At 41.8% G+C, this 14,194-nt stretch overlaps 1 protein-coding gene and 1 long non-coding RNA gene across 2 annotated transcripts in view; one reads left to right on the top strand and one right to left on the bottom strand.

Moving 5' to 3' along the window:
* Nucleotides 1-4,295: 4,295 nt before the first annotated feature.
* Nucleotides 4,296-7,009, bottom strand: LOC122203366. The gene is made up of 3 exons (XR_006195143.1): nucleotides 6,825-7,009; nucleotides 5,119-5,233; nucleotides 4,296-4,370 (listed from the first exon to the last, which is right to left on the bottom strand). It is a non-coding gene; the product is annotated as an uncharacterized LOC122203366 (long non-coding RNA).
* Nucleotides 7,010-7,050: 41 nt separating this feature from the next.
* Nucleotides 7,051-14,194, top strand: part of RNF185 (ring finger protein 185) — a 37,582-nt gene continuing 30,438 nt past the window's right edge. Inside the window, exon 1 of the mRNA XM_042910101.1 lies at nucleotides 7,051-7,150. The gene's annotated coding sequence lies outside the window, so the exon portion shown is untranslated. The remainder of the gene's footprint in view (nucleotides 7,151-14,194) is intronic.

Genomic DNA, 14,194 nt, shown 5'->3' with positions numbered 1-14,194 from the left:
TCTGCTGCCATCTAGTGGGCACCCAAAACCAACACCTCTTAGAGAAACTGAACAAGGAAGGCTGTCTTCGCAAGTTTCTGGTCCCTTTTTGCACCTGCCTGTTCCTTCTTATCTGGGCTCTACCTCTGACTTGCTATGGAACCCTGACAAGCCCTTTGTCTCTCTAGATCTCAGTTTTCTCTTTTAGAATAAGGGTTATCCAAATTGCAGCTGGCCTGATCTTTCTAAGGCCTAGCCAGGTTTGTCCCCTGACCCACCCTGAACTTCAGGTCAAAGTCTGTCATACCCTGCAGGATCTGAGCCTGGCTGACCTACAAGGTCCCCACTTCTCTGCTCCAGCGACACAGAGCTGCCTTCATCTCCTCAATCACCAGTCCCTCTCAGGGTCCTTGTACATGCTATTCCTTCTGCCCCAAACACTCTCTTTCACCTGGCTTGTTCCTACTCATCCTTCAAGTGTCAATTTAATTATCCCCTCCAGGAAGCCCCCTCTTCCTTGACGCCCCCAACCCAGGATGGGCAAGTGTACTTTAGGTCCCCACAAAAAATAATTTGGGTTTCAAAGAAGATATCACCCTGGAAGAGGTCAAATGGCAGTCCACTCAGTCCACGTGGGGAACCATGGGCTCAGGGTTAAAACTGACCTGATTTCCTATCTCATTCTGCCACAGTTGGTTAGTGTGAACGTCAGCTCCACCTCTCTGAGTCCCTTTTTCACAGATGAATAAATCAGACTCTGTCTATACCAGTGATGAAAAATAGAACACTAATGTGAGCCAAAAAAGTAATTTGGAATTTTCTAGCTCTGGTTTAAAAAGTGAAAGAAACAAGGGAAATGAATTTTAATGACATATTTTCACATAATCCATGTGTAAAATATTTCAACATGTAATAGATATTTTAAAATTATTAATGATCTATTTTACTTTATTTTTTTATACTAAGTCTTTGAAGTCTGGTATTTTAACTTACTGTGTGTCTCAGTTTGGATTCCACACTTCAAGCTCTCAGTAGCTACATGAGGCTAAAAGCCACTGTATTGGACAGCACAGCTCTGTATCTTGATCTGTGTGGCTGTTACATATGTGTTCATATGTAAAAATTTGTGGAACTGAACACTTAAGACTTTGACCTTTTTGTATGCAAATTATATCTAGTCTTGAGGGGAAAAAAAGAGTAATTCCAGGTTTCTAGCATGAACACGGATGGACAAAGGGTGGAACAATTTCCTGGAATGGGAGAGGTTGAATGTGAACCAAGGGGGTGCTGGGTGAGAAAAAGCTGAGTGTGAGGATCTTTGTTCCTTTAGGTTTTTCTTGCCCCCAGACCCTAATAAAGTTTCCAGGGTCACCTAACCATAAGCTGTCCAGGTGGCAGAGAACAAGTGGCCTTGGTGCCTGGGACTTGTCCCCAAGACTTGAGAGGGGGTCACAGTGCCATTCAAACTTCTCTCCTGGACTCCACAGTCCTAGGCTCTGCCTATTCTCATGTTGGGGCCATGGGCATCTCCTCTATCTAGGATTGCTAGATTAGCAAAAAATAAAAGTCACCAACTTAAATCTGAGTTACAATAAACAAAAAATAATTTTTTAATGTTTATTTATTTTTGAGAGAGAGAGAGAAGGACAGAGTATGAGCAGGGGAGGGGCAAAGAGAGGGAGACACAGAATCTGAAGCAGGCTCCAGGCTCTGCACTGTCAGCACAGAGCCTGACGTGGGGCTTGAATTCACCAACGGTGAGATTATGACCTGAGCCAAAGTCAGATGCTTAATGGACTGAGCCACCCAGACACCCTACAACAAATAATTTTTTAGTATAATTATGTCTCAGATGTTTGTTTGTATGAAATTCAGATTTAACTGGGTGTTGTCTGTTCTACTTGGCAACCTGACTTCTAGCTCATCCTCCAGGACTCTGAAGCAAGGAATCTAGCTCTACTTCCTTGTGTGATGTTGGCCACATTTCTTTATCACTTTGACCTTCATCTTTCTCTTCTGTAAAATAGTCAACAATTCTTTCCTTAAAGACCTGTTGAGAAGATTCACTGAGAAAATTTTTTAAGAAGGATCTCCCAAAGGTAACTGGGTGGCTCAGTCAGTTAAGTGTCCAACTCTTGGTTTCAACTCAGGTCAGGATCTCGGGGTTTGTGAGATCAAGCCTCACCTTGGGCTCTGCGCTGACAGATCAAAGCCGGCTTGGGATTCTCTATCCCTCTCTCTCAAAATAAATAAACATTAAAAAATTTTTTCCAGGGCAACTGGGTGGCTCAGTTGGTTAAGTATCCAACTTTGGCTCAGGTCACAATCTCACAGTTCATGTATTCAAGCCCCGCATCCAGCTCTGTGCTGACAGCTCAGAGCCTGGACCTGCTTCGAATTCTGTGTCTCCCTCTCTCTGTGCCCCTCCCCACTCATCCTCTGTCTCTCTGTCTCTCTCTCTCAAAAAGAAATAAACATTAAAAATTTTTTTTTTGAATTTTCCAACAATAACAAAAAGAAGGATCTCTCCATAATGCCTAGCACACATTAGGCCTGGCACATATTATTAGGCCCTGAGTAAACATTCAACACTTCCTTCTTGGGCTTCCAGAGGTGCAGGCAGAGATGGGCTGCCCAGTGAATGCCCTATCTCCTTCCCTACACTGTCCAGGGGTTGGACCCCATGATTTCTTAGTGCCTTCCAGATTTTCCTCTTCTTTATTGGTTTTTCCATTCCTTGGTTTTCTAGAGATTTGTCCACACTTCATCTATGCTGGGAACATCCCAGAATCCTCTGGGAAGAGCCTATCACCCAGGAATAAGGTCTTCTTGATCCAGCTCCCAGTAGATTCCAGAATATGGCCCTGATACCACCTAGTGGCCATGTCCCTAAACAAATAATATTATTCAGACCCCAACTTAGCAACCCAGACTTGTTCACTCTGCCCTCAGCCATCAGGGTCACCATATGGGCAGAGATCTATGCCAGGCCCCAGCAGGAGGCAGAAGAACTTGACCCTGAGCTGTCCCAGAGCACAAGGCTTGAATGTAGGGGGGCAGTGAGCTTCATCCTAACCTTAGGACCCAAGCTCAGAGAATGAAAGGAGCCTAAGGCCCAGGGGTTTGGTAACGTGCCTGAAGGCCATGCAGCAAGATTTGCACATTTGCCTCAGGTTGGGTAACAAATGAGGCCATGTTCCTAACTGGCCAACCTTCTCTGTGGAAGGATTGAGTTCAGTAGGATTAAGGGACACTTTATCTGGCATATTCACCCTTCTGTCTACAGACATGGTCTTCCTCTCTGAGCTTCGTATACCCATGAGGGGAGACTGACCCCAACCTGGGATGAGGGTGGGTGATGTGCCGTGCCCAGGGAACATTCTTCCCTATGTCATGTGAGGAGACTGGAGGAAAAAGTGATGCTACCTTAACAGAACTGGGCTGGTTCCTAGGATCCTGAAATTTTCTCTCCCTGCACTGAACAGAAGAAAAAACAGGCTCAGAGAAGAGCAAGGACCTATGAGTCAACAGATCAAATAAGCCAGAAGGTACCAGACTCTTGGCTTCTCCTCACCTGGCAGATATACACCTGAGGCCTCAAGTCCTTAATCACAGCTTTCTCCCACCTAATTACTTTTTTTTTCCCCACCATTCAACCTTCCTGGCCCCCAAACTCCTTGACTGAGGTTCCTGATCCCTCTGAGACTCTACACTGGCCTCCTATTTGTCTTATACTCCTAACCTCCACCTCTCCCCCTTGTACTCTGGAGAAGATCTGAATGCCTCTGCATGGATTACCATCCCCCCCCCCCCTTTTTCTTCCTTCCCAGCCCACCCCTCCTTCCATCCCTTCACAGACCCTACTCTCTGGCCCTGGGTGGTAAGGCAGCATTTCAACAGGAGCAGGTTTTGTAGGCAGAGTCTAATCTTGAGCTTGAGTCTTACCAGTTGTATGGCATTGGGTATATTGCTTAACTTCTCTGGGCCTCTAGCTCCTCATATATAGTATTACTTCACAATTTGAAGGTGAGGATTAAATTGCACAAAACCCTTAGCATAATGTGTAGCACATCAATAAACATTCAACAAATATTAGCTGCTAGTATTAGTATTAATATTAGTGTTAGTATTAGAAGGGTAAGGGGAGAGGAGGGGACGGGGCAGGAGAAATGTTAGAGCTATTAAAATGAGAACCGTTGGGATCCTCAGAGCAAGCAGAGGAAGAAATCAGAACATTTCTATTTATTTTATTCTTTCCCACTGAATGAATATTTTTTATTCAGCATAATTTGTTGTAAGCATTAAATAATATGAAATCCAGGCTGGGTCCTAGCAGGATAAATGCAAACATCACCAACAGTGCTTTTATGGTCCATAAGTGCCTTAGTGTGCTAAAATAGAGAAGATATTACTCGATATATTTTTGAAGTTGAAGTGTTTCTAAGTTTGGTAGCTCCAACTCTGTTATTTCTTGGGAACATCTTTAATAACAAGAGCATGAAGAAATAAACAGTGCTGGTTCCCTAACATTAAAGTTTCAGGAATGTGGTTATTGCTTTCAAGAAGAGACCATGAGGATGACCTGATTTCTGACAAAGGAAAAGTTGAACTCTTGCCTTTAAGTCTGCCTGATGAGCCCAACAAATACAGCAAAGGAGAATATAATCAATGAGTTTGTCTTAACTGAAGCTAATGCTTCAATGTCTTTTTCATAATGATGGTACTTGGTGACTTTTTCAAAGGAGATAGCTCAAGCAGGAATTTTTAAAAGTATACTGAGAGCTTATTCAGTGCTAAGCCTGTTCTATATCCTCACAACAACCATTTGTGGTAGAAACAAATTTCTACATTAAAAAGATGAGGAAATGGAGGCTTCTGTAAGTGAAACTGCTGGTCTATAGTCACATAGCTAGTAAGCATGGGGACTTTAAATGCCCTCCAATCAAAGACCACCAAGAACACACCTGTGGCTGGACAGGCTAGGTTTATTACTTGTTGCAGCAAAGCAGGGGATGTGAATCAGGAGAAATGATGGGACATCTCAGTACCAGAGTGTTAGAAAGGACATTTAGGATTTGAGCTTGTGTTAAATACTTTGGGGGCAGGGAGTATGTTCAACAGGAGAACACCAAGACCTACCTGTGAGTGCCAGGCCAGCTCCTAGATATCAGAGATTGCTTTTCTTTTTCTCAGAGCCTGAACTCAGATCCAGGTTTGTGTGACTGGAAACATCTCCTGTGTTTCTACAGGAAACCTGAAAAGAAGACTAGCAGATGAGGAATTTCATCTATGCACTTATTTCATCTACTACCTTCACCACCTACTCAGACTCAACCTCTAATACAGTCCCTGGGATCATTGTAGGCAGTTAATAAATGTTTGCTGAATTAATGAAACAATGAACATGTCAAGAATTCCAGAGAACAACTGCCTGGGAGCAAATCGCATCTCCACCACTTATCAGTATGTGATTTGGAAATTTTTAATTAAATGATAAAATTCTGTAAACTTTAAAAAGTTTTTCTTTACCCTTTTGTAAAATGGAGATAATCATCAAAATCATTCAAAGGACTGCTATGAGGGTCAAATGAACTGTTGTGTGGAGTGTGCTTACTTCAGCTCAGCAAATGTTAGCTATTGTTATTTTCAGGATAAGTACTCCATTAGCTTTGTGATCATGTTTGATATTCTTCCCACTAGGCATTAAAGCAAAGATCTTGTCTCTTACTATATCACCAGTGCCTAGCACATACACAAATGTTGGATAAATAAATAAGTAAATTGGCTAAAACACAGGAACTGCCTCCATTTGGAGGATAAATTTTAATTTTTGTATCATTGTAAAAAGAACATAAGGAACTCCCATGTACCCTTTACCTAGATTCACTACTTGTTTATATTTGCTTTATTTGCTTAATCATCCCCCCCAAATACACACACACACACACACACACACGTTTCTCTGAATAATTTGAAATTAAGTTGGAGACAGTGTGCCCTTTTATCCCTAAATACTTCAGTGAATATTTCCTAAGAACAAGGACATTCTCTTAACTACAATACAGTAATCAAATTTAGAAAATTTAATGTTGATACAATATGCATTAAGAGCTAGTCCACATCCATATTCAAATTTGTCACTTGTCCCAGTATTGTACATTACACCTATTCTGCTTCTTGTTTTCCCAGTCCAGAATCCAATCACATACTACATCTTGTTGTCATGTCTCTTCAATCTTTTTCAAACCAGGATAGTTCCTGAGCCTTTCTCTGCCTTTCATAATACTGACAGTTATTTTGTAGAGTGCCCTCGATTTGGGTTTATGTCATGCTTCCTCATGAGATTTGGGTTATGCATTTTTGACACAAATATCACATTAGAGATGTTGTGTCTTTCTCAGTGCATCTCATTGGGAGACACAAGATCGTTACTTGACCTATAATTGGTAATGTTAACTTTGATCATTTTTGATTCACTTGTTTTTCGAGGTTATACCTCTGTAAAATTACCATTTTCCTTTTGTAGTCAATAAGTAATTTATGAGAGACACTTTTACTGTGTAAATAATTCGTCTTCTATTTTTATCATTCATAATTGATTTTCTAACTACATCTTAAAAAAAAGGGAATTTTTCATTCTCCCTATTTATTTATTTACTTCCTTATTTATATCAGTAAAGATTCATGGGTTACCATTTTATTCAATTAGTTATACTCTGTCACTAACATGTTACTTTGATGCTCAAACAGCTAGTTTGTGTGTGAAGGAGCCAGTGGTAGCTCCTTCAAGTTAGCTCCCGTGTCCTTTGACATGCTCCCATCATTCTGATGCCCATTATCCTTACATTCTGGTGTAAAAAGATGTTTCAAGCTTATCTGGTACTTTCCCTGCCCGGACTCAGGTTCTTTGAAAGGGGGCGGGTCTCTGTTTCTCCGCTTCCTGCCCTCAGGCGGAACCTTAGAGCCGACTGGAGCGGAGAACAGCGCGGCGGAACAACCTCTTCCGGTTGTAGCCGGAAGTCCCTCGGAGAGGGGTGGCCCTGTGTCAGGTGACCGGAGTCCGCGTAGGAGGGAATTGCAGGTTTTATCCGACAGCCTGAACGGAAAGACTGGCGGGGCGGACGACGGATGGATACGCTGGGGTGTCCTCAGAGGCATTAATTGAATAGAGGTAGGTACATGATGGGCTAGGGTGGCAGCGTACGGGCCGTCGAGGTTGAGAGACGCGGGCAGGGTTTCTGCCTTTACCGGGCCCACGGGTTGAGACACCTGCCCGAGCGGCGCAGAGACAACAACCTCGGCTCTGCCCCGCGCCCTCCGCCCCAGAAGAGAGCTCGAGCTGGCGTTGTGTTCTACCGTCCTGTGATTACAGTTTGGGAAACTGAGGCCACGAGAAGGGAAATGGCTCCCACAAGCTCTCCTTTCCAGGCAGGGACTCATTCTAACTCTTTGGCTCTGGCCTGAGGCCGCCTTTCTCAGATGGATGTGCTTGTAATGATTTTACCTCGAGTGGAGAGGCCAAGGCCGGGAATCGTGGGGGACAGAGTTGGGCTTGGCAGTAAGGGAGCCGATTAGAGACTTAGCCACTTTAACTAATTGTGCGCTATGGACCCAATCCATTCCCTTTATTGGGCCTCAGTTTCCTCATTTTTTTTTTATGTTTATTCATTTTTTAAAGACAGAGACAGAGCACAAGCAGGGGTGGGGCGGAGAGAGAGGGGGACACAGAATCTGAAGCAGGCTCCAGGCTCTGGGCTGTCAGCACAGAGCCCGAAGCGGGGCTCGAACTCACGAACCGCACGAGATCATGATCTGAGTCAGACACTCAACCGACTGAGCCACCCAGGCGCCCCTCAGTTTCCTCATTTGTAAAACAGGGCAGTGTTTGTCAAAATATGGTTCTTACACTGCTTTGAAATGCCCTGGGAACATGCTTTACAATGCAGGTTACTTGCATTTAGACTCTGAATGCATTCACCTGCATTCAGACTCAGATAAGACCTCTGAATTAGAATCTGGGTTGGAACCTGGGAAACTGCGTTTTGAACGTACATCTCAGGGGTTCTGTACATACTGATGTTTGAAGCCCACTGATTTTAAGTGCTTTCCTGCTGTGGGAACTAGTTATCCATTCTTTGGTTTGAAGCAGCTGGAGCCGGTTCCGGATCTTTGAAAGATGGGATGTTTAGCCCAGAAAAGAGAGCAGTGGAAGGAAACTGTCTTTAAAGGGGGAGGGCGGGGAATTGTTATGGTTAAGAGCGCTTCCACTTTTATCTTTGGGGTTGAAAGAGGCAGACTAGGACCAATAAGTGGATTCTACAGGAAGAGAAGGTTTTGACTTAATAGAAGAACTTAATGCTGGTCAGAGATGACCAGCAATGGAATGGATTGCCTTCAAAGGTAATGAACTCCCTGTTGAAGGAGGTATATAGGTATTAGATGGCAGTCTTTTGCAATTTGAAATGTGTGATTCTGAATAACTATTTTGAATCTTTCTGGTGCTGATTGACTTCCTTTTTCTGACCTCTCTTCTTGACACCTCCATCCCCACCAGCCTACATTTTCTAGAAGGCCAGTGGGTTTGAATTAATGCAGTCTGTTCCTGGTTGTCCTGTGCACTATCCTTCTTTTCAAGGACTTTGGAATGGCCCATTATTGTTGAATAACTAAGGAGATTCCCCACCCTATTGGTATGTAGCTTATGTTCTTAGAATAACTTGGAAGTGCTGCTAAAGACTTTGTGTTTGATCAGTAGAAACCAGTGAACTCTTTGAAGATCATGGAATTGAGGACCCTTGATCAGAAGGGCCCTCAGGGTTGTTCAGGCCAGCCTTTCCTCCCTGGGATGTAAATCCCTCTTTAATCCTCTCTCCAGCAATGTGTTGTATAGCTGTTGTGTCTAATGAGAGAATTTTTGCAATCTGTCAGCCAACTTTTCATCCAGCATTTAAAGCCAGTCCTCTTAGGGACATGACTTGCCAGTTCATCCTCACTAACATAAACTACAGATAATGCTCCTAGCATATCTTTCAGCTTTCTAATCGAATGTCAAAGTTCCTATTCTGTGGATAGGAAAACTCCAAGCAGATAACTTTTTCAAAACCTGTAGGAATGCTTACATTGCCCTGTGGAACAAAGATTCCATATTATGACCCAATTCTGCTCACATCCTTTCCACCCCCCAAAATAGTTTGGGTTTGAGCCAAGACTTCCTGCTTGTGTTCACCTTCCTGCTTTGCTTGTGTTTCCTAGGATTAAAAAAAAAAGGATGTGAATGCTTTTTCAGATATTATCCAGGTGGTGGGTAAAATGATTGTAATTTGGTGATGTCTTTAACACTTCTTAATCTGAAAATTTCCTTTTCAAAAAGCACCTAAATTGGCATTTCCAAAGTGTGTTCTTCAGGCCACTAGTCTTAAGACATGCCTCTGAAAAAAAGTGTTCTATAGTAAAAATAAATTTGGAAAATGCTGTATATCATTATCTTTTCTTGGAACTTCTCAGTGTATAGTACCACATTAAAGGCACTGAGATATCCTGTAATAAAGAAACATGTCTAATCTTGTTTAATGTACTGTCGCCAAACTTAATTGATGTAAAGCACTTTTTTTTAATGTTTATTTATTTTTGAGAGAGAGAGCGCACGCCCAGGAGGAGCAGAGAGAGAGGGAGACAGAGAATCTAAAGCAGGCTTCTTGCTGTCAGCACAAACCCTCGAACCCATGAACTGTGAAATCATGACCTGAGCCAAAGTCAGATGCTTAACTGACTGAGTCACTCAGGCACCCCTAAAACACTGTTTTTTTTTTTAATTGAAGCACACATTGGCAAATACTTTTTTTTTTTTTTTAAGTTTATTTAAGTAATCTCTACACCCAACATGGGGCTTGAACTCATGACCCCAAGATCAAGAGTTGCATGCTCTTCCGAGTGAGCCAGCCAGGTGCCCCTAACTTTGGCAAATTCTGACCTAGAGAGTCTGCGTTTTATGGCCTATGGGCCAAATCTTGCTCCATTGTCTGTTTTTGGATGGCATGTGAGGTAGGGATGAAGTTTATATTTTTAAATGGTGGAGAATAAATCCAAAGAAGAATGATATTTTCAGGGCACCTGGGTGGCTGAACTGATCAAGTGTCTGACTTTGGCTCAGGTCATGGTCTCCCAGTTCGTGAGTTCGAGTCCCACTCAAGGCTCTCTGCTATCAGAGTGGAACCCACTTCTGATTCTCTGTCTCCCCATCTCTGCCCCTCCCCCACTCACACTGTCCCTCTTTCTCTCAAAAATAAACATTAAAAAAAAAAGGACATTTTGTGATATGTGAAAATTAAAGGAAAATTAAAACTATAAGATTTTATTGGAACACAGCCACACCCATTAATTTACAGATTGTCTTTGACAGAAGAGTTGAGTAGTTGCCCATAGACCATATGGTTCACAAAGTCTAAAATATTTATTATATGGCATTTACAGAAAAAAATTTGCTAGCCCCTGACTTACACCGTGTTAATTTTTTTAACTTAAAAAAATTTTTTTAAATATTTATTTATTTTTGAAAGAGAGAGAGAGAGAGACACAGTGTGAGTGGGGGAGGGGCAAAGAGAGGGGGAGGCACAGAATCCAAAGCAGGCTCCAGGCTCTGAGCACAGAGCCTGACGTGGGGCTTGAACCCACGAACCATGAGATCATGACCTGAGCTGAAGTCAGACACTCAACTGACTGAGCCACCCAGGCGCCCCCATTTTTTCAACTTTTTTATTTTGAAATAATTTTAGACTTGGAAAAATAATACACAAACTTCTTGTATACTTCTCACTCAACTTTCCCTAACGTTAACATTTTACAGAACTGTGTTTAAAATATCTAAATAAGAAATTTAACATTAATTCAGTACTAGTACTAACGAATCTGTAGACTTTATTCAGATTTAGCCATTTGTCCTACTAATGTCCTTTTTCTGTTCCAGTACCCAATCCAGTTTCCCACATTGCATTTAGTTGTCAAGTCTTCTTCTTTTTTTTTTTAGTTAGTTAGCATATGGTGCAACAGAGATTTCAGGAGTAGATTCCTTAATGCCCTTACCCATTTAGCCTGTCCCTCCTCCCTCAACCCCTCCTGCAACCCTCTGTTTGTTCTCCATATTTAAGAGTCTCTTATGTTTTGTCTCCTTCCCTGTTTTTATATTATTTTTGCTTCCCTTCCTGTATGTCCATCTGTTTTGTATCTTAAAGTCCTCATGTGATTGAAGTCATATAATATTTGTCTTTCTCCGATTAATTTTGCTTAGCATAATACCCTCTAATTCTATCCATGGCAAGATTTCATTCTTTTTGATTGCTGGATAATACTCCATTGTATATATATACCACATCTTCTTTATCCATTCATCCGTTGATTGACATTTGGGCTCGTTCTGTACTTTGGCTATTGTCGATAGTGCTGCTGTAAACATTGGGGTACATGTACCCCTTTGAAACAGCATACCTGTATCCCTTGGATAAATATCTAGTAGTGCAATTGCTGGGTCATAGGGTAGTTCTATTTTTAATTTTTTGAGGAACCTCCATACTGTTTTCCAGAGTGGCTGCACCAGTTTGCATTCCCAAGTTGTCAAGGCTTCTTAATATCCAACAATCTGAGACAGTTCCTCAGTCTTTTTTTGTCTTTCATGACGATAAACTTTTGAAGAGGACTGGCCAATTATTTTGTAGAATGTCTTTCAATTAACTCTGAAACAGAATTCATACATTATAAAATCCACCATTTTAAGTGTTTGTTTATTTATTTATTTTGAGAGAGAGAGAGAGAGAGAGAGAATGTGCATGTGAGAGTGGGGGAGGAGCAGAGAGAGGGAGAGAGAATCCCAGGCAGACTCTGTACTGATAGTGCAGAACCCAACACAGGGCTTGATCTCACAACTGTGAGACCATGACCTGAGCTGAAATCAAGAGTCAGACGTTTAACCTACTGAGGCACCCAGGTGCCCCATAAAATTCACCATTTTAAAGAGTTCAGTAGTTTTTAGTATGTTCACAAGGTTGTGCAACCATCACAACTATTTTAAACCCAGAGCGTTTTCATGTCTCCCAAGAGAAAACCTGTACATGTAACAATCACTCCTTATTCTCCCCTCTTCCCACCCCTGGCAACCATTAGTATAGATTCACACAGTATGTGACCTTTTTACAATATGTGGCCTTTTGTGTCTGGCTTCTTTGATTAAGCATAATGTTTTCATAAGGTTCATCCATGTTGTGTTTTATATCAGTACTTCTTTACTTTTTATTAATGAATAATATTTTGTTGTATGGTTATACCACATTTTGTTTATCCATTCATCAATTAATTAACATTTAGGTTGTTTCTTCCTTTTGGTTATTATGACCAACGCTGCACATTCATGTACAAATTTTCATTTGAACATAATTTCAGTTCTCCTAGATGTGTATACCTGGGAGTGGAATTGCTGGATCATATGGCAACTTTATGTTTAACTTTTTGAGAAACTGCCAAACTGTTTTCCATAGCAGCTGCACCATTTTATATTCTCATTAGCAATATGTGAGGGTTCCATTTTCTCCACATCCTCTTCAACAATTTTCTTGTCCTTTGTTGTTGTTGTTGTTGTTGTTGTTGTTGTTGTTATGTCCACCCTAGTGGTTGTGAAGTGGCATCTCGTTGAAGTTTTTATTTTCATTTTTCTAATGACTGATGATATTGAACATCTTCTCATGTGCATATTGGCCATCTGTGTATCTTCTTCAGTGAAATGTCTTTTCAGATCCTTTGCCCATTTCGTAATTGCATAATTTGTCACCATGCACAATTTTGCATGTAAGTATTCAAAGACTTTGCAGATTCCTTGAAGCCCCTTGAAGTAACGTAGAGTGAGCTGAACTGCAAACTCTGAGGCAATGCCAATAACGCCCTGATCTGAATGGAGTTGGATTTGGACATGCTGAAGCACAGAGTAATTGCCCCTTTGAAACTGCTGACCATTCAGAGCTTGTTCAACCCCAACTACTCCTGCTGATCTTGCAGAGCTGGGGTGGCCATGGTCAAGTAAAAGAGGTCCTACAGTATTATTCAAAATATGATAAGACCACTAGGAGATCCTGCCACCTGGGAGCTACTCTCATGGTTGTCTGGTCACAGACAGGGAGTAGAGGAGTCAGTGGCAGTTTGGGATACCCTGGACTTGTGATATTGGTGGCAGAGCTACCAGTGCACCCATGCCTCTTTTGACCCCAAAGCATTTGGCTATATAACCAGATCATCTTAAACATATAATTAAGAATAAAACAGTAATTTTGAAAAAGTTTTTACAAGATGGGGCACCTGGGTGGCTCAGTCAGTTAAGTGTCCGACTCTAATTTCAGCTCAGGTCATGATCTCGTACTTTGTGAGTTCGAGCCCCACATTGGGCTCCATGCTAACAGTGTGGAGCCTGCTTGGGATTCTCTGTCTCTCCCTCTTTCTGTCCCTCCCATGTGTGTGCATGCCCTCTCTCTCTCAGAATAAAATAGGGGCACCTGGGTGGCTCAGTCAGTTAAGTATCGATTTTGGCTCAGGTCATGATCTCATGGTACATAGGATTGAACCCCACATCAAGCTCTGTGCTCACAGTATGGTGCCTGCTTGGGATTCTCTCTCCTCTCTCTCCCCCTTGCCCTATTTGCTCTCTCTCTCTTTGAAAATAAATAAACTTGAAAATAAATAAACTTTAAAAATATTTTCAAAAATACAAGTTTTTACAAAGAAAAAAATTTTAATTTTCAATGCTTCTAATATTTTGCTACAGTAAACTAAATGAGTATTAGTTTTACTTTTTCACCTCACTGTACATGTGTACCAATAGTAAGAGTGTTTTTAATGTGATAAAAATTTTTAAATTCATGGACAATTGTGATTTTTTTCCCATTTATTATTATGATCATTTTTTTTTAATTTTTTTTTAATGTTTATTTATTTTTGAGACAGAGAGAGACAGAGCATGAACGGGGGAGGGTCAGAGAGAGAGGAAGACACAGAATCCGAAACAGGCTCCAGGCTCTGAGCTGTTAGCACAGAGCCCGACGCGGGGCTCGAACTCACGGACCGCGAGATCGTGACCTGAGCCGAAGTCGGACGCTTAACCGACCGAGCCACCCAGGCGCCCCATGATCATTTTTTATAGCTTCAGCTTGCATTTTTATTGTGTGCACTACTGTGCCAAGCA

The sequence above is a fragment of the Panthera leo genome, chromosome D3 (genome assembly GCF_018350215.1).
Source record: "Panthera leo isolate Ple1 chromosome D3, P.leo_Ple1_pat1.1, whole genome shotgun sequence".
In the NCBI taxonomy this organism is placed as follows: Eukaryota; Metazoa; Chordata; class Mammalia; order Carnivora; family Felidae; genus Panthera; species Panthera leo.
This window is presented reverse-complemented; position numbering and strand designations above follow the sequence as displayed.